The 25209-nt window shown below is 47.0% G+C and overlaps 1 long non-coding RNA gene across 1 annotated transcript in view; it reads left to right on the forward strand.

The window, feature by feature from the left end:
• The window catches only part of LOC138521695 (uncharacterized), a 125911-nt gene that overhangs the window by 280 nt on the left and 100422 nt on the right, over window positions 1–25209 (forward strand). The gene's annotated exons all lie outside the window — the stretch shown is intronic.

A 25209-nucleotide genomic window follows, 5' to 3' on the forward strand; every position in this document is an offset into this window, starting at 1 on the left:
TAAGCGATGTGCGTGTGAAAATGCGTTTGTATGTTCGGGGTTCGTTTCAGCCCCATAACAGTTGGTGGACTGAAATGTTGTCCCATGGTCTGCATACCTCCAGTCTGGGGTGTAGTGGTGGTAGTGAAATTTGACCAACCCCACCCATTCGCCCTGCACAGTGCTGGGTCCGGTCTTGTGCTACCAGTAGGGGTGATTTCGGGAGATTGTTGATTTTGTGATTGTTGACTCCAGCCCCACAACATTTGGTGGCATAGCTCTCAACTGACCCGCTTTTGGCGGGTGTCACCCGCCTTGAAAGCAGATGAATCACCCGCCAAGTCCCTCAAACGCCCATTCAGTTCTATGGGCCTCTCACCCGCCAAAAAGAAAATCGGGTGTTTTCACCCGCCTTGGTGACAAAAAAGGTTGGGAGCTATGTGGTGGGCTGAAGTTTTGGCTCAAGGTCGGCATACCAATCTGTGATGTACTGGCGATAGTGAAATCTGCCCAACCTCACCCTTTTACCCTGCACAGCATATCAGTGCTATCAGCATATGCGATTTCGGGAGATTGTCAATTTTGAGACTTTAAAAAAAAATAGGAAGTTAAGACAAGGTCGGCATAGCAGTCTGGGGTCTGCAGGCGATAATGAAATTTGACCAACCCCAACCATTGTGCCCTGCATAGGGGTGGAGCGGGGTCCGGCCCTGTGCTATCAGTATAGGCAATTTTGGGAGATAGAGGATTTTGCGTTTTTTCAAAAATATAAACTTAAGACACACAAGGCTATAGCAGACCCCCATGTGCATGTCAGCTACAGACCCGGATAACGCTGGGGCGGGGGGGGGGTACTGCTAGTGTTCTATAAACATAACTCTCAACGCTCACGCTTTTGGAAACAGTTCTGTCAGCCGCCAAGCTCCTTACACGTCCATTCACTTTAATGGGCTCTCACTCGCCCAAAATGTAATCTGTTGTTTTCACCCGCCCAAGGGACTAAAAGGGTTGTGAGGTATGTTATTCAGTATTTATACTTTGCCCATCACCACTATAGTGGTCTTACTAACCTTGTCTGAGAAGCAGTGTATTGTGACCCCGCCAGGCTGTCGTCACACTGTTTCTGTGGATATAAAAGAAGGGTTGGGGCTATAGGAGGTGATACTAAAAGGGGATTATTTAGTGGACAAACATCTTAGTGGGGGGAGAAACACATGAGGCTATGAGGAGAGATCGCGATTATGTTAGCTGGGATGCATGTTTCTTAGCTGTGATTAGTTATTGGTAGGCATGAGAGAAAGTTTAAAGAATATGCAGTCTGTTCCTACAAGCAAGACAGTACTATGAGGACAGCATCTAGACCTGGCGCTAAATAAGGTTGATATCTGGTTGTGTGATGGACTTGAGAGGTGCTCAAGCGGGCCCTGCTGATAAAAATGGATACATTATTGCTCAAAGAACACTCCGATATTAGTGCGCAGTAAGCACTATATTAGTGCTCAGATACCGGTACATTACAGTCTGTTTAAAAACAAATGGATAAGTATTGTCCAACAATATCCAGAATGCACATTTAAGCTCGTACACAGGAGTTGAGAAGGACATTGGAAGAAATAAAGTTACCCATTGACTTGCATTGCAGTGAGAGATATTTTAAGAGGGAGAAAGGAAGACTCTTTGGAAAGTAGCATTTCTGTTAAAAAAACAAAAACAAATCATGTTTCTTAGCATTCTGGGTCCATCTCGTAGCATCTGGTGGTCCTCATTGGACCATAATGGACTCTGCTGCCTTTAGACCATACGTCATATCATAGTTCCTCTCCATTTAGGAGAGACACTTAATGTTTTTTGTTCAAATGTTGCTTTTTCTCTTTTTGACTTTCTCCCAATCAAAAACCATTAACATCAACGTAGGTCAATAGCTAAACACAATTATGATTCTTTCTGACCCAAAATCTCTCTATTGTGTGATTATATTGTTTTTATGCTAGTAGCTCAGATCTGCCTAACCTGCAGGATTGGAAGGGAGACACAGGGTTTTCATGCTACCCTCTGGGTCTCTGTGGAAGATCTTGAAACCTCCAGGATTGTGGGGGCCTGCAATAAAATATATTGCACCAGCCTGAATTAGTTGTCTTCCATCAGCAGTTATTAGAGGATACCTGTGGTAGACACAGTGGTACACAACACAGCTCTGGCAGCAAATTCTACAGCTCCCCCAATGGAGTGTTTAAATACTTAACACCTCTTTGTTAATGCTTGCTGCTGAGAATGAGGGGGCATTTGCGATTTTGCTTCCGAAAGCCTCCAAAGCTCCAGTTAAGTATCATATTATGTGCCTTATTTTAAGACAAAAAAGTGACTGCATTATTTGCAATATATGTTCCATACAGATTTTAACATTTTCTTCACACTATATGTAAATAAGCAGGATGCCTATGTGAAGCAATAAGAAGGGGATCTTATCACAGTATCTTTTGTAATGTGGCTTTAAATCTTGAAACAACATTTGTAAAAACGAAAGTTCCCTTTTTAGGCTCACATCACTTTGCATTCTTGAACTTGTTTTCCTTCATTCCATTGTTAAAATTATACTACTTTTATTTACCATATTTTTTTATAAGCATTTATATACATGTGAAGTTGTTTCATTAGGATTTATGTAGTGTTCAAGGTAACATTATAAAACAGTGTGTTTTTGAAAGCCAAACAACACATACTCCCAGCAGCCAGACCTGAGAAGCTGGACTACTGCAATAGACTCTTCTGCAATCTGCCTCTTTCCTTTTTTCACCCCCTTCAACTAATCCAGAAAAGGACTGCAAGACTTATCCTTGGCCTCAAGCCCAGGGACCGCATCTCTCCAGCTCTAAAATCTCTCCACTGGCTACTTTGGCCGTGAGGATCACAATCAAGTCCCTCTGCATCATGCAGAAGGCTTTCTGGGGCCTGGGACCCCACTTTATACAGCTCTATCTCCCTAAGGAACCCCTGCTAGAGCCCTTTGGTTCTCTAGCTCCAACTCTCTGCAGAGACGTTTTTCCAAGCAGAGTGTTATGCACCGGCCATGGAAGCTATGGTATCGGTGGAGACACACCTAAAGTGAACGCGGTCTAGCCTTCTACCAAGATGGCGTCCGGAACGTATATACGCATCACTCACAGTAACAACGGTGCGTTGTATCATCGTTATTCTCAACTTTGTTCATTGCCCTTGCTCTTTGATATTCTGTTTCGCAGAAAGACCTTACCCCTTCCCTCTTACCTTGGACGTTTTCTACTCTTTTGTTTTCACTCGCGGTGTATTCCTCTAGTGTATATCCAGCAGCGGGTTCTACTGGTAAGTTCACGGGAGTTTCTTTTCTTTTTCTCTTCGGTTTTCTGTCCCTACGCTGGTAGTCATCTATCTTTATTGTTCTGTTTACCTATCTTCCTTATATCTTCTTAATCTACTTCTTCTACCTTTCCGAGTATTTTTCAGCACTCCCTTTCCACTGTTCTCTCTCTCCACGGCAATCATACTTCTGTGCCGGAGCTCTCGTTACCGTAATTCCCACAGAGCTGCTAGTCCCACGTATCTTCTACCTTCTACAGTGCCTTCGTAGTACTCTCCGAACATTACCTGATCTCCTGCGGTGCCTTCTGGATCGCAATACTCTCCGAACCTTACCTGATTTCCTGCGGCGCCTTCTGGATCGCAAAACTCTCCGAACATTACCTGATCTCCTGCGGTGCCTTCTGGAACTTGTAGTTTCTACAAACAACAGTTCGGTTTTTGCCCTTGACTTATGTAAAAGGCTTCATTCTACTTACGACTAAGGATCCTTGTTCAGCATAGTGGAGACACAATTGGTGGATCTAATACCCTTTCCGACAGAAGAGAAGATCTGTTACACAGGGTTTTTTGCCTAAACGGCTTTTTCCCTGGAGTTTTGGGACTGGCTCCTGGGAGATCACCGGATTTGGTTCCCATCCGGTCAAGGTGGCCTCCGAGGAGCCACGTCCTTATTTACGTCAAAAGAAGACCAAGAAGAAGACTGCATTAAGGGAACATCGAAGAATACCGGGTTGGTCGTCTTCTACAGGCTCCCCTGGAGGTTCAGGTGAGGAGGAGTTGGGCATAAAGAAAGGGGAAATTGTTAGTTTTGACAGTATACAACGCCCAGAGAAGATTTCGATGGCTACTCCTGAACAAATACAGGAGATGTGTAACGCCATCCAAGGTCTACGAGTTGATATGCAAGCACTTCAGGCCGAGAACCAGACTTTGCGTAACCAAGCCGCTATCAGGGATGAAGGAAGAGGTGAACTACCACCAATGCCGTTTTCCATGCCCAAGTACGACGGAAACCCAAAGTGTATAAAGGATTTCCTGGATTCCTGCTCAGTGTATTTTTCTTTTAGAAAAAGAACCTTCGAGTCCGGAAGAGCCCGGGTAGGGTTCTTGATTTCCAACCTGACTGGCAACGCTTTAAGATGGGCAACACCTCTGGTAACGGCTGACGATCCGTCAGTGAACGACTATGCCCTATTTGTTCGCAATTTGCAGATACGTTTTGAGAGACCAGAAATTCAGTACTCGACGTATGAGGCACTACTGGATATTAGACAAGGGAATCAAGATGTACAATCCTATGTGTCTCAATTCCAAGGGTTGGCTACCTTGGCCGGATGGCCGGATACGGCTCAGCAGACGATATTCCGTAGAGGTCTCCATGAGGAGATAAAAGATGAACTAGCTCGAGTAGCCAGACCAGACACTTTTGCGGAATTAGTAACCTTGGTTCTACGGATCGAATACAGAATACATGAGAGACGCCATGAGAGGAAGAGAGTCCGAGGAATCCAGCCGAACTATAACCCTCCTTCAATCCTAAAGGAAAGGTCCTCACCCGAGGAACCAATGCAGATAGGTGCTACGCGTGCACCTTTGACGTCAGACGAAAGAAGACGTCGGCGAGAACAGAACTTATGTATGTACTGTGGTTCCTCCAAACATCATTTGAAGGATTGTACCGAGATTCCTTCCCGACGTTCGGGAAACGCTCAACCTCGTCCCTCTGCAAGGGAGGTAACGGGGAGAGTAGCACAAGTCCTTGCAACCCCACAGGAGCCGGAAGACGAGTAGAGGACAACAATCTAATGGTTTTGCAAGTATCACTAACCACTACCACTGGAAATAGTATTCCGGTTCTAGCCATGTTGGACTGCGGAGCAGCAGGCAACTTTATTGACATTAACTGGGCTAAGAACAATAGGATCGTTCTACAACATAAGAAGACGGCAATACCAGTAGAAGGAGTAGACGGCTGTCCCTTGTCCTCTGGTCCTATCATCATGGAAACCCTACCTATGCGAGTGTCTATGGGTAACCACCATGAAGAAGCTATCTTTGATGTAATTAGAGCAGCACACTTCCCTCTCATAATGGGAATACCTTGGTTAAGACTTCACAATCCGTACATTAACTGGAGTACCAACCGATTGAGTTTTGATTCCGAGTTCTGCAGCAAACACTGTATCAAGGATCCACACTTAGAGGTACAACCCGCCGACCTGGCAGTTCAATCTAAATTGACAATATCAGCTATTCCGTTGCAATATAAGGAATACGAGGATGTATTTGAAGACGTCCTGCCCAAACTCCTCCCACCTCATCGCCCTGAGGACTGCAGCATCGAACTTAAGGAAGACGTGCCCCTGCCCTTTGGAAGAATGTATCCGTTGTCCCAACTGGAACGGACGGTGCTTAAGGAATATCTTGATTCCAACCTCAGCAATGGACTGATAAGAAGTTCGAAATCATCAGGTGGAGCATCTTTGTTTTTTGTAGCCAAGAAGGGTACCAAGGAACTCCGTCCCTGTATAGATTACCGTGGATTGAACAGTATTACTGTTCGGGACAGATATCCTATGCCTCTTATCAGGGATATCCTAGAGGCTGTTAAGGACTCACAATTCTTCACTAAGATTGACTTACGAGGAGCCTATCATTTGCTAAGGATACGTCATGGCGATGAATGGAAGACCGCCTTTCGGACACCGTTGGGGTTGTTCGAGTATTGCGTAATGCCCTTTGGTCTTGTTAATGCCCCAGCGGTGTTCCAGAGATTCATGGACCGGATATTTTCAGACTTACTCAACATATCTGTTGTAGTGTATCTAGATGATATCCTGGTATTCTCCAGCTCACTACATGAACACCGTACCCAGGTTAAAGAGGTTCTTCGCAGGCTAAGAAAGAACGCTCTGTTCGCCAAACCTGAGAAGTGTTCATTTGAGGTTTCAGAAATAGCTTATCTTGGGTTCATACTCTCGTCTACAGGCATACGGATGGATCCAGATAAAGTTAAGGCCATTCTCAGATGGCCTGATCTATCATCCGTCAAGGAGGTACAGCGCTTTCTCGGGCTGGCGAATTTCTATCGCCGCTTTATACCCCATTTCTCTGAGATGGTGTTACCTCTTACCTCACTCCTTAAGAAGGGAGTACTTTTTTCCTGGAATCCAGCAGCCCAGAAGGCGTTTTCCACACTAAAGGAATTGTTTACTACAGCACCTGTTCTAATACAACCTGACCAGTCAAAGCCTTTTATTGTTGAGACTGATGCCTCCGGCGGTGCTCTGGGAGCTGTACTTTTACAGCAAGACAAGGAAGGACAGGAACACCCTATCGCATATTATTCACGAACACTTACCATCAGTGAGCGAAATTATTCTGTGCTCGAACGAGAGTTGTTGGCCATGAGAATGGCTTGCAAAGAGTGGAGACATCTCTTACAAGGAGCAACCAATCCATTCCTCATACGTACCGACCATAGAAACCTAAAGGTCCTTCAGCAGATGGAATGCCATAACTCACGTCATGCTCGCTGGGCCTATTACTTCTCGACTTTTGATTTTCAGATTACCTACATACCAGGTACGTTAAACGGAGTAGCGGATGCTCTTTCCAGAAGCTGGCCCGAACCCGGACAGGAGAAGACTGGGTTGGTCAATGTAGAGAAGTTGTTACCCAAACAACGATTCATAGCCATGATCAATCTCTATCTCCAAAAGATACAGGAAGGATATAAACACTGCACTAAACAGACACCTATCTCCAAGGATCTACAAGAGAGAAAAGGACTATGGTTCTACAAATCAGCTCTTTTTCTACCCACTCCGGAGCTTCAACAACAAGCACTCAGTTTATGTCATGACCTCCCTCTGGCTGGACATAGAGGCCAAAAGGCCACACATGAGCTAATCACACGAAGTTTTTGGTGGCCTTCAGTTAATTCTGACGTCAAGTCATATGTCCGGTCTTGTTCAATTTGTGCCAGCGCTAAGGTGTCTAGGCAGAAACCCATCGGGTTACTACAACAACCTGAGCTTCCCACTCGCCCCTGGGAGAACATCTCTATGGATTTCATTGTGGATCTGCCTTCCTCTCAGGGAAAGACAGCAATAATGGTAACAATTGATTCGTTTTCTAAACAAGCACATTTTACTTCTCTGAAAGGAGTACCTTCAGCAGCAGATACTGCTTCGGTGTTTCTTAGAGACATAGTAAGACTACATGGACTACCTCGAGTGATCATCTCCGATAGGGGCGTACAGTTCACTTCAAGGTTCTGGTCCTTACTTTGTAAGGAGTTAGGAATTCATAGAGCCATGTCGTCGGGTTATCACCCGCAGTCAAATGGACAGACGGAGAGGCTCAATGCCACTCTCGAAGAGTATCTCCGTTGTTTCTGCAATAAAGAACAGGACGATTGGGATTCCTTGATCCCCATGGCAGAATTTGTCTACAATAACACTTTCCACACATCTATCGGTATGAGTCCGTTCTTATGTACTTACGGCTATCACCCTCACTCCTTCCCCAAGATCGGCCTTAACGAAACCAAGGCGCCATCTGTAGACAAGACACTGGCTGAGATTAAACAATTACATGCCTCTGCCCTACATACCTTGGAAGAGAGCAGAAGGAACTCCAAGAAGTACGCGGACATGAAAAGAAGACCAGTTCCTCAGTGGGGTCCAGGTTCACTAGTCTGGCTATCCACCAGGTACTTACCCAGATGGGCAAGGCTAGGCAAATTTACCCCAAGATACATCGGTCCTTTTAGGATAGAGACTAAGATCAATCCTGTGGCATACAAACTCAAGCTACCTGCTCGTTTCAGTAGAATACACCCGGTATTCCACACTTCCTTGTTAAAGGAACATATCGAGGATCCTTTTCACAGAAAAACCAGGAAGAAAGAGATCAAGATGACCCCGATACCTGAAGAATATGAGGTAGCCAGATTAATGGATTCACGTTACAAACAAGGAACATTACAATACCTAGTTCATTGGAAGGGTTACCCAGATTCCGAAAGAACTTGGGAGCCCAGATCGCATCTACATGCCTCAGAACTAATCAAGAAGTTCCACAGATTGTATCCCGGTAAACCGGGAGGGACCCGGCATCGAAGGGGGCATACTGTTATGCACCGGCCATGGAAGCTATGGTATCGGTGGAGACACACCTAAAGTGAACGCGGTCTAGCCTTCTACCAAGATGGCGTCCGGAACGTATATACGCATCACTCACAGTAACAACGGTGCGTTGTATCATCGTTATTCTCAACTTTGTTCATTGCCCTTGCTCTTTGATATTCTGTTTCGCAGAAAGACCTTACCCCTTCCCTCTTACCTTGGACGTTTTCTACTCTTTTGTTTTCACTCGCGGTGTATTCCTCTAGTGTATATCCAGCAGCGGGTTCTACTGGTAAGTTCACGGGAGTTTCTTTTCTTTTTCTCTTCGGTTTTCTGTCCCTACGCTGGTAGTCATCTATCTTTATTGTTCTGTTTACCTATCTTCCCTATATCTTCTTAATCTACTTCTTCTACCTTTCCGAGTATTTTTCAGCACTCCCTTTCCACTGTTCTCTCTCTCCACGGCAATCATACTTCTGTGCCGGAGCTCTCGTTACCGTAATTCCCACAGAGCTGCTAGTCCCACGTATCTTCTACCTTCTACAGTGCCTTCGTAGTACTCTCCGAACATTACCTGATCTCCTGCGGTGCCTTCTGGATCGCAATACTCTCCGAACCTTACCTGATTTCCTGCGGCGCCTTCTGGATCGCAAAACTCTCCGAACATTACCTGATCTCCTGCGGTGCCTTCTGGAACTTGTAGTTTCTACAAACAACAGTTCGGTTTTTGCCCTTGACTTATGTAAAAGGCTTCATTCTACTTACGACTAAGGATCCTTGTTCAGCATAGTGGAGACACAATTGGTGGATCTAATACCCTTTCCGACAGAAGAGAAGATCTGTTACACAGGGTTTTTTGCCTAAACGGCTTTTTCCCTGGAGTTTTGGGACTGGCTCCTGGGAGATCACCGGATTTGGTTCCCATCCGGTCAAGGTGGCCTCCGAGGAGCCACGTCCTTATTTACGTCAAAAGAAGACCAAGAAGAAGACTGCATTAAGGGAACATCGAAGAATACCGGGTTGGTCGTCTTCTACAGGCTCCCCTGGAGGTTCAGGTGAGGAGGAGTTGGGCATAAAGAAAGGGGAAATTGTTAGTTTTGACACAGAGAGTGGGGGTAGATCTCTCTCTTCGGCTGGTGCTTCCCTCTGGAATAGCCTCCCATGCTCCTCTCAGACTTAAGCCGGACCTCCTTAAGTTCTGGAAACTTCTCAAGACCCTCCTATTCTCTGCCTCTTTCCCTCTCTCCCTTCCTTGCTAATTCCACTTCTGCCGCTGCGACTGGCAGCCTGGTCCCCCATGAGTCTTATAGGCTACCAGGCCCTCCCTAACCAGTCTATACCAGCACTCTCTTATCAGCACTGCCCTTCGGGCCACCTCCCTGCTTAGCATCCCCCCTGAGTCTGATCCACCCCCGACCTCACACTTAGTCAGTGGCCCTGACCTCCGGCAACCCATGCCCTTACCCCCCCACTGGGCTCACCTCTGAACTTGCTCCGCCCCAGGGCCAACCCTACCCCCTTTCTTGCACTTCTGGTTACTGCACTTGCACAATCTGAATGCCACAAGGCCTAGTAGGACCGTTATTGTTATTTCCCCTGTTCCCTCCCCTTTTTTGTCTTGTGGTGCCTGGAAACACTTTTTGTTGTATAGGTGTCTTACAAATACTCAATAAATGAAATAAAAAATATGTGGTCAAGTGCTTAAGCTGAAGACCAGTCTCAAATCCTGGCTTTACCACTTCTCTGAATGTGCGACCCTGGGCAAATAGTTTTATCTCACTCTGTCTTATCTACAGAGTTTTAATCAAAATGATGCAGGTCCTGCTTTTGCCCCAAATAGGCGATCTAACAATTAAACAGAACAAATGTGTGCAGTTTTTTTTTAATTAATAACAAAACAGAAATATTTAGATTTATTCAGATGGAAACAGATCAGAAATGCTGATACTAAGTTGCAATCACAGCGTTATTTTTTCAGATTCTTAGAAATGTTCAATTGTGTGTATATATCTAGGTTAGAGAGAAGCCGGGTTCTAGTTTTGGAACTCTCCTGTGCTAAGTTCTATTTGAGGGTTTTGTAGTCCTGATTTTTATGTGCAAGGTCACAGGTAGGTGGGGTGAACCCACATCCCTGGAAAAATTGAGGGAAATAGTCCTGGGTACCTCGCAAATCCACTTTTGGGAAACCTTTGTATAAATTAGTTCCCACGCTAGTTGCAGTGTTTTATAGTGACGTTTTTATTGCAATATAGACACATAGTCTCATGGTGGTCAGCCAACACGTGTTTCGACCTCGAGGATCTTTATCAAGGCAAGATCTTAAGTTGTAGGATGGGGGGTTGTTGCCCCTTGTCGAGCCCCTTGAGGCTTGAATGTTCGGATTATTTCCCAGTTTTGGGTCTTGAATAATGCCTGGGGCTGAACAATGCAGTCCCGGCTGCGCTGGTATGCTTCGTGTTATTTTTTCAGATTCTTAGAAATGTTCAGTTGTGTGTACATATCTAATTTTCAAATCCAGGGTGAAGCAAGTGCAGAGTTTATATTACTAATAGGTGCAGCGCAGTCTACAGTAATCTCAGCGTTTTGGATTTTGAAATGTAAGCGGGTCTGTAGCAACCTCTAAAAGGCCATGGTGCGTCAATGCTTTCCTTGGTGGCTTTTGATGGTCCCAGGTGGCACCTGTAATAGCTTGCCTCATTGCTATTGCTCTGGTAGCTTCTTGGTGTAACGTCTGATTCCTCACTCCTGGGTGGTGCCAGCACCTGGCTTCGGGAGGGCTTAAGCACTCCCACTTTGAGGCAGAATGTAGAACTCTGCTGTGACTCCCAGCTCGGACTCTGATGGCCAAGGTTGTTGTCATGTCCCGGAGGCTACACGGTTCATGCAGGATGAGCGAATTCTGTGCACCCCTATCATGATGCGGCGTACAATGATCCCACAAAGTTTTGCACATGTGCAGACGACGTAGGCCGCGCATGAGGCATTGCTGGCGCGCAGCGAATAAAGAAGGTCATATACTACGCCGGCTCTGTGCCGATGTTCTCTACAAACACCATACGAGTGGTGCGAAGGCACACACCACATTTGTGAAGGCAACATCCTGTCACATTTCTCACCTGGGAGAGCAGATTTACATTTAAACAATTATTAACATGGCAGCAGCAGCAAACGTACACAGGCAGAGGACAGAAAACTGCCCAGGCAATGTCAATGCACCCCCTAAGCTCTGGGGTTAGATTTTAGGCTGCCCACGCCTCCAATGCTTAGCATGGCATTGTCGTAGGCATGTCCATGGAGTGGCACCTGGGGTGGCACGTGCTACACCTGGAATCTGATTGGCCACCCCAGGTGCCACTGCATTACCCTCAACTCTGATCTTTATACACAGGAATGTAACACACTCATGTTAGCAATTAAAATAGACCTGGGTAGTGGAGACAAATAGTACATTCATGCTATTCAGAAGAGTGTGTGTGCACGCTCGTACTTCTTGCCACCCCTGCATAAATCAGTGCCCCACTTGGGCCACCCCAGTCAAGAGTGTGGACACGTCACTGGATGGGACACTACATAGCTTTTTACTTGGGGTGAAAGATGCTTCTAGGGGGTGAAAGAAAGGCATCATAGCCCTTCAGCCTCTTGGGCTCAGAGGGAGTGGGTGGGGAGCTGATAGACCTATGGGTTAATGGTTCCAGTCAAGACCAGCTTTCAAAACTGTCCTCCAGCCTCCCCCACCCCTCGAATTTGAGGCTGGCTGCGCCCTGCTCCCACTCACTCCTCTGGTGGCCCATGTAATGTGTCCCTCCAGGATGTCCTTTCATTATACTCTCCTTTTGTCATTACATAAGCCTTGTCTCCTGCATCTCAGAACGAGGCTACACTAATGAGGCGGAAGTTGATCTAATACCTTTAATGGCAGGAGATTCCCTTCTATGTGTCATACACCGAAGGGATAACCTTGCATTATGAATGAGGTGCTTGGGAGTGTGCAACACCTGCGCGGCAGCACACGCAGCGTGCAGCTCATCAACATCAGGTGCCTTATGGGCGGAAATGTGTGAGTCACAGGCCCTGCCGGCCCAGCCTAGGCCCATTGCACACCAACCAGATCTCCCAAGAGAGCGCAGAAGCGCAGCCAGTCATATCATTGGCCTCCATCCCAGCCAGGTGTTCTGGGAAAGGCACACAGCATCCCGGAATAAATGACACGGTGCTCCATGGAATGCCCAGGACATTATGGAACATCCGATGACATCCTGGAGGGAGCATGCTATACATTGTGTACCTTTGGGAATACCACAGGCCTTCATTCACAGAATCTTATGCAACATCATGGACTCTGACACCGAAGCCTTAGGGATTCACAAGCACCCGGATTGTGCTCGCATATAATTACTGAACACACCATTCTCTAGGAAATTTAAGGATGAAAACTACAGTTTGCTGTTCTCAGCGTACACGTGCACGTCAGTCATTGCAGTGTCCTGCGTCAAGCCAACCCCTAGCTCCTAGCCCTAGACTCTCCCCCTCTAACCCCTAGCCTCCTAGCCCAACTCTCCCCCTGACTCCCAAGTGTGGCCTGTCATTGCATTGTTCTGTGCCAAGCCAACCCCTAGCCTCCTAGCCCTAGACTCTCCCCCTCTAACCCCTAGCTCCTAGCCCTAGACTCTCCCCCTCTAACCCCTAGCCTCCTAGCCCAACTCTCCCCCTGACTCCCAAGTGTGGCCTGTCATTGCATTGTTCTGTGCCAAGCCAACCCCTAGCCTCCTAGCCCTAGACTCTCCCCCTCTAACCCCTAGCCTCCTAGCCCTAGACTCTCCCCCTGACTCCCAAGTGTGGCCTGTCATTGCAGTGTCCTGCATCAAGCCAACCCCTAGCCTCCTAGCCCTAGACTCTCCCCCTCTAACCCCTAACCTCCTAGCCCTAGACTCTCCCCCTGACTCCCAAGTGTGGCCTGTCATTGCATTGTTCTGTGTCAAGCCTACCCCTAGCCTCCTAGCCCTAGACTCTCCCCCTGACTCCCAAGTGTGGCCTGTCATTGCAGTGTCCTGCGTCAAGCTAAACCCTAGCCTCCTAGCCGTAGACCCTCCCCCTCTAACCCCTAACCTCCTAGCCCTAGACTCTCCCCCTGACTCCCAAGTGTGGCCTGTCATTGCATTGTTCTGTGTCAAGCCAACCCCTAGCCTCCTAGCCCTAGACTCTCCCCCTCTAACCCCTAACCTCCTAGCCCTAGACTCTCCCCCTGACTCCCAAGTGTGGCCTGTCATTGCATTGTTCTGTGTCAAGCCTACCCCTAGCCTCCTAGCCCTAGACTCTCCCCCTGACTCCCAAGTGTGGCCTGTCATTGCAGTGTCCTGCGTCAAGCTAAACCCTAGCCTCCTAGCCGTAGACTCTCCCCCTCTAACCCCTAACCTCCTAGCCCTAGACTCTCCCCCTGACTCCCAAGTGTGGCCTGTCATTGCATTGTTCTGTGCCAAGCCAACCCCTAGCCTCCTAGCCCTAGACTCTCCCCCTCTAACCCCTAGCCTCCTAGCCCTAGACTCTCCCCCTGACTCCCAAGTGTGGCCTGTCATTGCAGTGTCCTGCATCAAGCCAACCCCTAGCCTCCTAGTCCTAAACTCTCCCCCTCTAACCCCTAACCTCCTAGCCCTAGACTCTCCCCCTGACTCCCAAGTGTGGCCTGTCATTGCATTGTTCTGTGTCAAGCCTACCCCTAGCCTCCTAGCCCTAGACTCTCCCCCTGACTCCCAAGTGTGGCCTGTCATTGCAGTGTCCTGCGTCAAGCTAAACCCTAGCCTCCTAGCCGTAGACTCTCCCCCTCTAACCCCTAACCTACTAGCCCTAGACTCTCCCCCAGTGTGGAGAGACAGGACACCACTCCAAAACCTTTAAAAACCAAAGCTACGTGCAGTTTGCATGCACATGTGTACCCTTAAACACGCCCATAGCTACGCCCACTCCTAGGCAAGCTGCGCATATGATGCGCTTACTTCATGAACTGCTCTGTTGTGGGGATATGGTTGACCCAGTGTCTGTGTCTGTGTGTGTGGGGGGGGGGGTGTGAGTAGGTGGGTCTCGGGTTGGGGGCTTAAAGGTGGGTACTGGTAACAGGGGAGAGCCTAAGGCAAGGAGTGCTGGAGTCCCAACAAAGACAACTTTGACTTATATCACGTGATGTGTTTCTTTCTGGGAGCATTTCATGACGCAAATATAGCAAATAGATGGGACGGATTGACAAACCACGCGACTCTAAAGTGCAATTCCCCTCCCGTTTTGTTCTCATACATAGGTTCCGGCAGGCATATAGGGGCTATCACTCGCCTGATACTTTACCACAGGTTAAGGTCCCACGGATATAGCCCTCATCTGCAGTTTTTTTTACCACAGGTCGCTCAGCTGCCACTTTGCCACAGGTTACGGTCCCAGGGATATAGCACTCATCTGCTGTTTTACCACAAGGTACAGTCTCGGGGATATAGCACTCAGCTGCCACTTTACCACAGGTTACGGTCCCAGGGATATAGCAGTCATCTGCTGTTTCCACACAGTTTACAGTCTCGGGGATATAGCACTCAGCCATTTCATTACCACAGATTTTAGCAGGGACTGCCTTAGCTTTGTCACTGCTCAGGACGAGTCAACAAAATCTGGCACCCTGGGCAGTCTCCGGACGGCCCGACCTAAAGCTGGCCCTAGGTTAAAGTCTCAGGAATATAGCTCTCAGCACCTTCTTTACCACTGGTTACAGTCTCAGAAATATAGCTCTCAGTCCCTTCTTTACCACTGGTTACAGTCTCAGAAATATAGCTCTCAGTCACTTCTTTACCACGGGTTACAGTCTCAGGAATATAGCTCTCAGCCCCTTCTTTACCATGGATTACAGTCTCAGGAATATAGCTCTCAGTCCCTTCTTTACCACTGGTTACAGTCTCAGAAATATATACAGTCTCAGAAATATAGCTCTCAGCCACTTCTTTACCACTGCTTACAGTCTCAGAAATATAGCTCTCAGCCACTTCTTTACCACTGGTTACAGTCTCAGAAATATAGCTCTCAGCCACTTCTTTGCCACTGGTTAGTCTCAGAAATATAGCTCTCAGCCACTTCTTTGCCACTGGTTACAGTCTCAGGAATATAGCTCTCAGCCACTTCTTTACCACTGGTTACAGTCTCAGAAATATAGCTCTCAGCCACTTCTTTACCACGGGTTACAGTCTCAGAAATATAGCTCTCAGCCACTTCTTTACCACGGGTTACAGTCTCAGGAATATAGCTCTCAGCCACTTCTTTGCCACTGGTTACAGTCTCAGAAATATAGCTCTCAGCCACTTCTTTACCACTGGTTACAGTCTCAGAAATATAGCTCTCAGCCACTTCTTTACCACGGGTTACAGTCTCAGGAATATAGCTCTCAGCCCCTTCTTTACCACGGGTTACAGTCTCAGGAATATAGCTCTCAGTCCCTTCTTTACCACTGGTTACAGTCTCAGAAACATAGCTCTCGGCCACTTCTTTACCACGGGTTACAGTCTCAGGAATATAGCTCTCGGCCACTTCTTTACCACTGGTTACAGTCTCAGAAACATAGCTCTCGGCCACTTCTTTACCACTGCTTACAGTCTCAGAAACATAGCTCTCGGCCACTTCTTTGCCACTGGTTACAGTCTCAGAAATATAGCTCCCGGCCACTTCTTTACCACTGGTTACAGTCTCAGGAATATAGCTCTCGGCCACTTCTTTACCACTGGTTACAGTCTCAGAAATATAGCTCTCAGCCACTTCTTTACCACTGCTTACAGTCTCAGAAATATAGCTCTCAGCCACTTCTTTACCACTGGTTACAGTCTCAGAAATATAGCTCTCAGCCACTTCTTTGCCACTGGTTAGTCTCAGAAATATAGCTCTCAGCCACTTCTTTGCCACTGGTTACAGTCTCAGAAATATAGCTCTCAGCCACTTCTTTACCACTGGTTACAGTCTCAGGAATATAGCTCTCAGCCACTTCTTAACCACTGGTTACAGTCTCAGAAATATAGCTCTCAGCCACTTCTTTACCACGGGTTACAGTCTCAGAAATATAGCTCTCAGCCACTTCTTTACCACGGGTTACAGTCTCAGGAATATAGCTCTCAGCCCCTTCTTTACCACGGGTTACAGTCTCAGGAATATAGCTCTCAGCCCCTTCTTTACCACTGGTTACAGTCTCAGGAATATAGCTCTCAGCCACTTCTTTACCACTGGTTACAGTCTCAGAAATATAGCTCTCAGCCACTTCTTTACCACTGGTTACAGTCTCAGGAATATAGCTCTCAGCCACTTCTTTACCACTGGTTACAGTCTCAGAAATATAGCTCTCAGCCACTTCTTTACCACTGGTTACAGTCTCAGGAATATAGCTCTCAGCCACTTCTTTACCACTGGTTACAGTCTCAGGAATATAGCTCTCAGCCACTTCTTTACCACTGGTTACAGTCTCAGGAATATAGCTCTCAGCCCCTTCTTTACCACTGGTTACAGTCTCAGAAATATAGCTCTCAGCCCCTTCTTTACCACGGGTTACAGTCTCAGAAATATAGCTCTCAGCCACTTCTTTACCACTGGTTACAGTCTCAGGAATATAGCTCTCAGCCACTTCTTTACCACTGGTTACAGTCTCAGAAATATAGCTCTCAGCCACTTCTTTACCACGGGTTACAGTCTCAGGAATATAGCTCTCAGCCCCTTCTTTACCGCGGGTTACAGTCTCAGGAATATAGCTCTCAGCCCCTTCTTTACCGCTGGTTACAGTCTCAGAAATATAGCTCTCAGCCACTTCTTTACCGCTGGTTACAGTCTCAGGAATATAGCCCTCAGCCACTTCTTTACCACTGGTTACAGTCTCAGGAATATAGCCGTCAGCCACTTCTTTACCACTGGTTACAGTCTCAGAAATATAGCCGTCAGCCACTTCTTTACCACGGGTTACAGTCTCAGGAATATAGCTCTCAGCCACTTCTTTACCACTGGTTACAGTCTCAGAAATATAGCTCTCAGCCACTCCTTTACCACTGGTTACAGTCTCAGAAATATAGCTCTCAGCCACTTCTTTACCACTGGTTAGTCTCAGAAATATAGCTGTCAGCCACTTCTTTACCACTGGTTACAGTCTCAGAAATATAGCTGTCAGCCACTTCTTTACCACTGGTTACAGTCTCAGAAATATAGCTCTCAGCCACTTCTTTACCACTGGTTAGTCCCAGAAATATAGCTGTCAGCCACTTCTTTACCACTGGTTACAGTCTCAGAAATATAGCTGTCGGCCACTTCTTTACCACTGGTTACAGTCTCAGAAATATAGCTGTCAGCCACTTCTTTACCACTGGTTACAGTCTCAGAAATATAGCTGTCAGCCACTTCTTTACAGTCTCAGGAATATAGCTCTCAGACCCTTCTTTACCACAGGTTGCACTCTCAAGGATACAGCACTCAGTTGCTATTTTGCACAGCTTAGATAGAGTCTCAGGAATATAGCGATTAGCCAATGCTTTACCACAGGTTACAGTCTTAGGGATATCACACTCACCTGCTACTTTACAACAGGTTACATTCCCAGGTATATTGGACCAAGCCATTTCTACACCACAAGTCCTCTTCATCGGTGTTAAGGCAGAATTCCATTTTTGGGAGTCCTACGGTTTCATTTTATTGGGCCCCTACTCTTTTTGCATTTCCCCAATTATTTATTGGGGTCTTATTTCTTTTTTAATAGTCAGTGGGACTTCTGCAGAAGTGCCCCCTACCTCTACATCTCTTTTTTACTCCATAAGAGGATATGGTCCTGAGTCGCCCATAAGGCTCATAGGCCAATGGGTCCTTCCTATGCACCCCCTTTGTACACTAGGTTGATTATTTCCCCTACTGTGGTTTTAGGGGGTAGTTAGGTGGCAGCTAATATTTAATTTTGGCTCCCCTAGGGAGGCAAGCCGATTTACCGCATTAGTAGCCCAATGCACCTTTGTGGTAGTCATTAGGGCCCTAATTGGTTTTTAAATCCTATGACCATGAGGCAGGCCTAACATTAGCGTTCTGCTCGCATGGGCTCTCTTTGAGCCCAAGAGGACAGCCTCCATAGAGGGTTGAACTGGTTTAGAAGAGTTTGTGGCCGTGAGCAGCCCACTACCCTTCCTGTGGTGGTGGGCCTGGTGTTTGCTGATTCTTGGGGCCAGTCTGATTGCCTGGCCACCAACACCTTTGTTTTAAATTGCCAAATGCTGATAGGTGGGCTGGCAGAAGCCAACCCCTGTGAGTGAAGGTACGTGGAGGTACATGTAGTGGTGTTAGGGAGTTTACTAATGTTAATGGTCTATGGTAGGACTATAGAAGACTCTCCTTTTAGTGTGCAGGGCTCCAACTCTTAGTATAGGCCTAAACTACCAAAGAGGTTTGGTGGCTATGGCTGAGCAGCCAGGCTTAGTCAAGGAGGGAGAAGGGCTACAGTAGAGTACAAAGACCTTTGAGCTGTGAGAAACCTGACAGTGTCTCACCCGCTAGTTCCTGAAAATCTGTCATCCAGGTGGCCAGGACACTGCCATCGCTATTGGGTGGACCAGTGGGGTAAGATCACCTGGATGGGGTGTCTTCGGGGAGTATAAGTGGGACACTAGCGGGCAAGATGCAGTGCCCCCTTCCTTCTAACCCCTTTTCCTCATCCTACTCAGTAGGATACCTAGAAGCTCTACCCCCCTTTCCAACATGAATACTTTCCTACACTATGACAGACAACGGACTAACACGAGAGCCGTTTACCTGACATGTCCCAACACAAGGGTCAGGCAGAGTCAGGCAATTGACAATAACTACGCACACCTGACAGCCCTTTCCCTCTCCCACAGGGATAAAAGGCAGAGCAAGAGAGCACACTTTGAGCATGGCCGAATGCACAAGGAAACAGCTACACCAGAAAGGCTGAGAGACCTCGAGGGACAGTAAAGGGAGATATGATGGGAGCAAGCTATAAAAAGGTCCTATTCTAAAAAACCTATTGCCAAGTCTTACTACTAAATTACAAAAAGAGTGTGGGATAATGTTCACCAGAAAAGATAGTAGTGTTCACAAAAATGATAAGTCAGGATGGTAAGGATGGGTCTCCCTTCCCAACGTTTGAAGCACGGGACAAGGCCGGACTCTCAAGCACAGCATACCTCTTGGTCTCGTCAGCATAAGGCTCACAGTTCAGTTCAATGATATCAAAAACCTTCAGAGGCTAAGTCTCCTTCTTGCAAAAGTCTCTTGCCTTAGAAGGCCTGTGGCGTTTCACAAAGACAAACAAACAAAAGTTCTCTTGGTGATCTTGCACCTTGGGCGATTGTTCTTCACCCCCAGGATCTCCCTCTGCCAGGCTCAGATCATCCTCACAGTCTTTCGGCCTCCCTCCGTTGGGTTCACTGCGGCCTTTCTTTAACACAGTTCATGTATTTCTAATACAGTTCATATATTGCTCATTCTTATCAGAATGCAGGGTTTTATTTCTTCTAGGTTTCTTTCGGCATCCCTCTGTCGGGTTCACACTTGCCTTTTTTCACAGTTCACCATCTATTCTGAAAGCAGGGTTCCGTTCCCCTAGCTTTCTTCTGGTATCCCCCAGTGAGGCTCACACTGGCCTTTATTCAAAAAGATTTCTCTGTTGCATTTGCATGTCGGTACAGTAATGGTTCACCCCTGGATCCCACTCTTCCCTTCTCGAATATTTGCCTCCCTCCGTCGGGTTCACCATGGCTTTTCTCAACTCAATTTCACTTCTGCCACTCACAAATCTTAATGGTCCTTTAAACAATTCATTGTGGACATCCCTCTGTCGGGTTCACCTTTGTCAACACAGTGTTCATTGGGACTTTAGGCTTCGCCCCTTTCCATCGGCAATGGGTCAGATACTTTTGATTGTACAAAGGATTTGACGTGCCCCTTGTAGGACCACTCTGACACCTTACGCCACCCTTTTCTAGGGCCTTCTGGTTCTTGTAGCATCAAAAACAGTTCCTGGTCAGAGTCTTTCGAATGAACACCCACGTTGCATCCGACCTCTATGCACCTGGACCTCCACTGGCTTTCTTTAAAGTTCAAACACATACACAAGTTCTTCCTCTTCTAAATTCCTTGCGTTCAAAATATTGCTGCTTGCAACCTTGGATCCAATACAGTTCAGTTTGCTATCAGCTTCCTCCGACTAACTGGCTGTGCTGAACCCGTTGGCTTCTTTGTTCTTTGAAATCAAGGATAGTACCATGGTAGCCAGCTTGCCTCTCTGCCTGCAATATCAATGCGAGAGGCCCCTGTGTACCATTGACATCTGCTGCTTTGCACACCAGCTGTAACTCCCAGGCTTTTGCTTTCTCTTTCAGAGGCTCCGATGGTCTTAGTTGAAAAGGGCAAGGGCAATAGCCCTATGGGGAAAGTAAAGGGCGGTCACGTGTGCGTGATTATTGTCAATTGCCTGACTCTGCCTGACCCGTGTGTTGGGACATGTCAGATAAACAGCTCTGGTGTTAGCCCATTGTATGTTAAAGTGTAAGAAAGTGCTTGTGCGGGAATGGGGGTGGGGGTAGAGCTTCTAAATATCGTACAGGGTAGGATGGGGAAAAAGTGTTAAATGGAAGGGGATACCGCGTCTCAACCCACAGTGTCCCACTTCCACTCCCAGACGACTCTTCGCCCAGGTGATCCTTCCCCACTGGTCCACTCCCAAGAACTGGATCCAATAGCGATGGCTGTGTCCTGGCCATCTGGACGACAGATCCCCGGGGACTAGTAAGTGAGACACCCTTGGGTTTCTCACAGTGCTGTCCTTGACTCACAAGACAAGAAAACTCTGACAGTTCAGCACAGCCCGTGAGTCAAAGAAGATAGTGCTGTGCCCACGGTTGCAAGCAGTGACCTTGTTGAACAAAGAGCTTGCGTAATTAATTTGAATGAAAACCCAGTAAAATGTTCAAAAACAGGGTGTTTAAGCGTCTGCTGCGGGGCGCTCATTCGGAGGACTCTAACTGAAGCCTTTTTTGGGTTATGGTTTGGTTTTGTTGCTACGGAAGCCAAAAGGCCTTAAGAGAGGATGGAGAGAAGCATCAAAGTGGTCCTACGAGGGTTGAGCAAAAACCCTCATACACTTGAAAGTCTTTGACATTTTGGAAAAAGGTGAATGAACGGTGAAAATGGCAAACGTACACCCGATAGAGGGATGCCAAACTGAATGATCTGTGGAAAAGACCGTAGTGAACCTGGTTGAGGGAGGTCAACATTGCAAGAGGCATCAGAGCCCAGCTGAGAGGGTTCCAAAGGGGCAAAGAGCAATCCCCCAACGTGGAAGAGTATCAAAGGAACTTTTGTTTGTTTATTGTTTTTGGTTCAGCCAGCCTTCTGAGGAATGAGACTTTGCATGAAAGAGACTTTGCCGCAGAAGATCCTGGCATCGTTGAAAGGAACTGTAAACTCGTGCTGGCGAGGCCCAGGAGTGTGCTGTGCTCAAGGCTCCTGCCTTGTCCCTTGCTAAAAACGCGTGGAATCGAGACCCCAGCCCTACCATCCTGATTTATCATTTGGCGAAGACTTCTTTCTTTTCTTGTGAATATTATCCCACACTACTTTGTAATTTAGTTGTAATGATTGGCAATCATTTTTTTCTTTTAGTATATGCACTTTTTATTTGACAAGATTCCACTAGGACTGCCTTATTATAATATGATGGTCGTAAGTTGCTCCCATTTTAGATTTAGGTTTAGATTAGGCATTTTAGCTCACCCATTATACAGTTCAATAAACACCCTTGAACTGTAATTAGTTGTGTCTGTCTTTACTGTTGCCATCATGAGTTCCTTACAGAGCACACAAACAGTCAAGAAGACACACACTTGTAGTTATATATACATATTATTATTTATTAAACATACTAGGCAAGGTTAAGTTCACTTTTCAATTCAGGTAAGTAAGAGAAACATTTATACATAGATACAGTAGGACTTCTGCAGAAGTAACTCAAGTCAGTGGTAAATATTAAGTTGGAATGCAGGTAAGGGAAAGAGTTACTTCAGGTTAACAAAAGTGTCCATCATCCAACATTCACAGAATGATGATACTGGTAAGAATGCAGACTTGTAGAATAGTTGGAAGCAATTAATGTGTAAAGAACTTTGACTATTATTACTTGGAATCGCTGTTTCAGGAAAGAATGAATGAATCAATACAAACACAGAGTGGTAAAACTTGCATTCAATTCACAGAGGCCTTAGGCTTAGTAGTCCATTCCAATCTATGAGAGTATCAGAGTCAGATTGGGGGGCAAAGAGGTAAGGCAACAGCTGTAGAAAGTCAAGAGTTTCAGAAGAAGACTGGTAGCAAGTAAGTACACTTTCTTTTTTGGGAAAAAGGTTCAGGGGCTCCAGAGAAGGCTCCCTGTAGGCACCAGGTGTTTTGCATGGGTGAATGTGTATGGGCAAACTCCCAAATGCACAAATAAACACTCCAGCAACACAGGAGCAACTAGGCAACTCTAGGTACGTTCTAGAAAGAGTCTCACAGTACCTTAAACGTGAAGAAGAAGATGCAGCACAATGCTTCCACGATACAGCAGCAGCAGACCCCGTCACTGGATTCTTGGTCAGGTAGATTGAAGAAGGGACACTGGTTCGCACACTGGGAGGGGGGGTGTCGGAAGTTGAGGTATATGTTCCAGTGGCCCTTCATCAGATCATTTGTGGAATGTAAACAATCATTTGAAGCAGGAGAGAAGGAAAGGATACAGTACTTTTCACCTAAGGCACTGGCTTCAGAACCCGGAAATGAAAACAGCGGCAACACGCCAACTCTTCCGATTCAAAGGTTTTTGACGACACACGCCGGGCCGAAGGGTATGATATCAAGCCTTTATAAAATCTTGGACAAGGCCATGTCTCGACTGCCCTGGTCATACATGGGGAGTTGGGAGAAGACGTTGGGGAGAGGGTTGGAAAGGGAAGATTGGGAGAGGCTATGGAGGAGGATTGCAAAGGTTGCCAAAGCATCGCAAGTGCAGGAATGTTGGTATAAATTGGTATTTAAATGGCAGTATCACCCGGAGCGCCTTCACAGGATATATCCCGGGTCCTCGAAGGAGTGCTGCAGGGGATACTTGGTCTCACATCTGGTGGCACTGCCTGAAAATCAAGCCCTTTTGGAAGGAGGTTTCGAGATGCCCAAGCCCTGGTCTTTTGGAGAGGAGGCAGGGGCCCACCCGATGGATATACTGTTGGGATTGGGGGGGTGAGGAGGGAGGATCTGGAGGGCAACAAAAAGCTTGAACTATGCTTACAATCGCTGCAATGTTGCTCATCGCGCAGCAGTGGAAAGGAACTTCTATTCCCACTATCCAGGACTGGTTTGAAAAGTATGGGACTTTGTAGCTCTAGAATGGGGCGCCTATGTGATGTACAGTCAACTATCACACTTTGCCAGAGACTGGAGGAAGGTGCAGACCTTCCTAAAGGAGGAGCACAGTGCCCAATGGTGCCCCCAAAGATTAAAGCTGTTGAACCTATGTTAACTGAACCGCTATGCAATAAACGCCCCCCAACAGTCACTGGTACTAGCCTGGGGGGAGGGAGGGGAGGTGGGGGTGAGGGGGGAGGGAGCAGAGGGAAGGAGGGGAGGAGGGGTGGGGGGGTGTTACTGTTACTGTTTTTTACCTGATGAAAATCAATAAAAAGAAATAATTAAAAAAAGAAGGGACACTGGATGGATCTTCACAGCAGCGGTTGAGTGGAGAGGCCTTCAGCAAAGGATTCTTCATGGTTCCGGGGCTTGGGGCCCTATTCAAAGCACCAGTGAAGAGCGGTTACTGCCTGGTCGATTCAGCCTGCTCTCTCCACCCAGCCTTTGGATGAGGGGCCTTCGAGGAGCGTAAGCTTGCCTCTGGGGGTCCAGAAGGAGTCCACCTATGTTTTGGGAGGATTCGATCTTCGGAAGGTGATGCACTTCACATTGGCCACATGTCCCAGAGTTTTAGCGGTTTGCAGCCGGTGAAGGTCACAGACGTCTGGAACGGAACTTCCCTGTCACATGGAAAAGAGGGCTGGAGCATCAGCGATCCCTCAGATGGCTCGGGTGGTCTCTGGGGGTGGCTGCAGATGTCCTTCTTCTTCTCCTCTTCGGAATGGATCTTCCAGTGGTCTACACTGGCTTCAGCATCAAGACCCTAGCCCTTTATGCAGAAACACAGCCATTTAACCTGCATGCTGTCAATCAAACTTGAGGTTGGGGCTGTCCTTTCGGGACAGCTAGGTTCCAGGTTAGAACTGGATCTAAGCAGGCACACTGGAGGACAAATACCTGTGGTGTTTTAGAGTAGTCCCATTTTCCTGTCCCCCTAGACACAATGGCGCCTTTTGATGGGCTTCACACAGGTATCCCGGCGAAGACAAAAGACAAACAAGGACCTCCCCCTTCCAGCATGGCAGAAGAAGGACCTAGAAAGAACAAACCATTGTGAGATGGTACAAACAAATTTAATCAATGGTGTCTTGTGTGTCTTACCAGAGCTGCGAATGCAGTCTGCGTTGTAAGTTTCACAGAATTGGTAGAAAAAGTATCCACCGGCACCAGCCACTCAGATGGAATTGTTACTGTAACTAGAAATTTACAGTAGAATGGAAAAAGAGACACAAAGTGTACCCTGAGTACTCCACATAAGGGTGGGGGTGCTGGTTTCACACGGAAAGTGTAGGTAGGATCAAAGGTACGCTCCTATCCTTGGGAACAG

This window comes from Ambystoma mexicanum, chromosome 13 (assembly GCF_040938575.1).
Source record: "Ambystoma mexicanum isolate Mex_15411 chromosome 13, UKY_AmexF1_1, whole genome shotgun sequence".
In the NCBI taxonomy this organism is placed as follows: Eukaryota; Metazoa; Chordata; class Amphibia; order Caudata; family Ambystomatidae; genus Ambystoma; species Ambystoma mexicanum.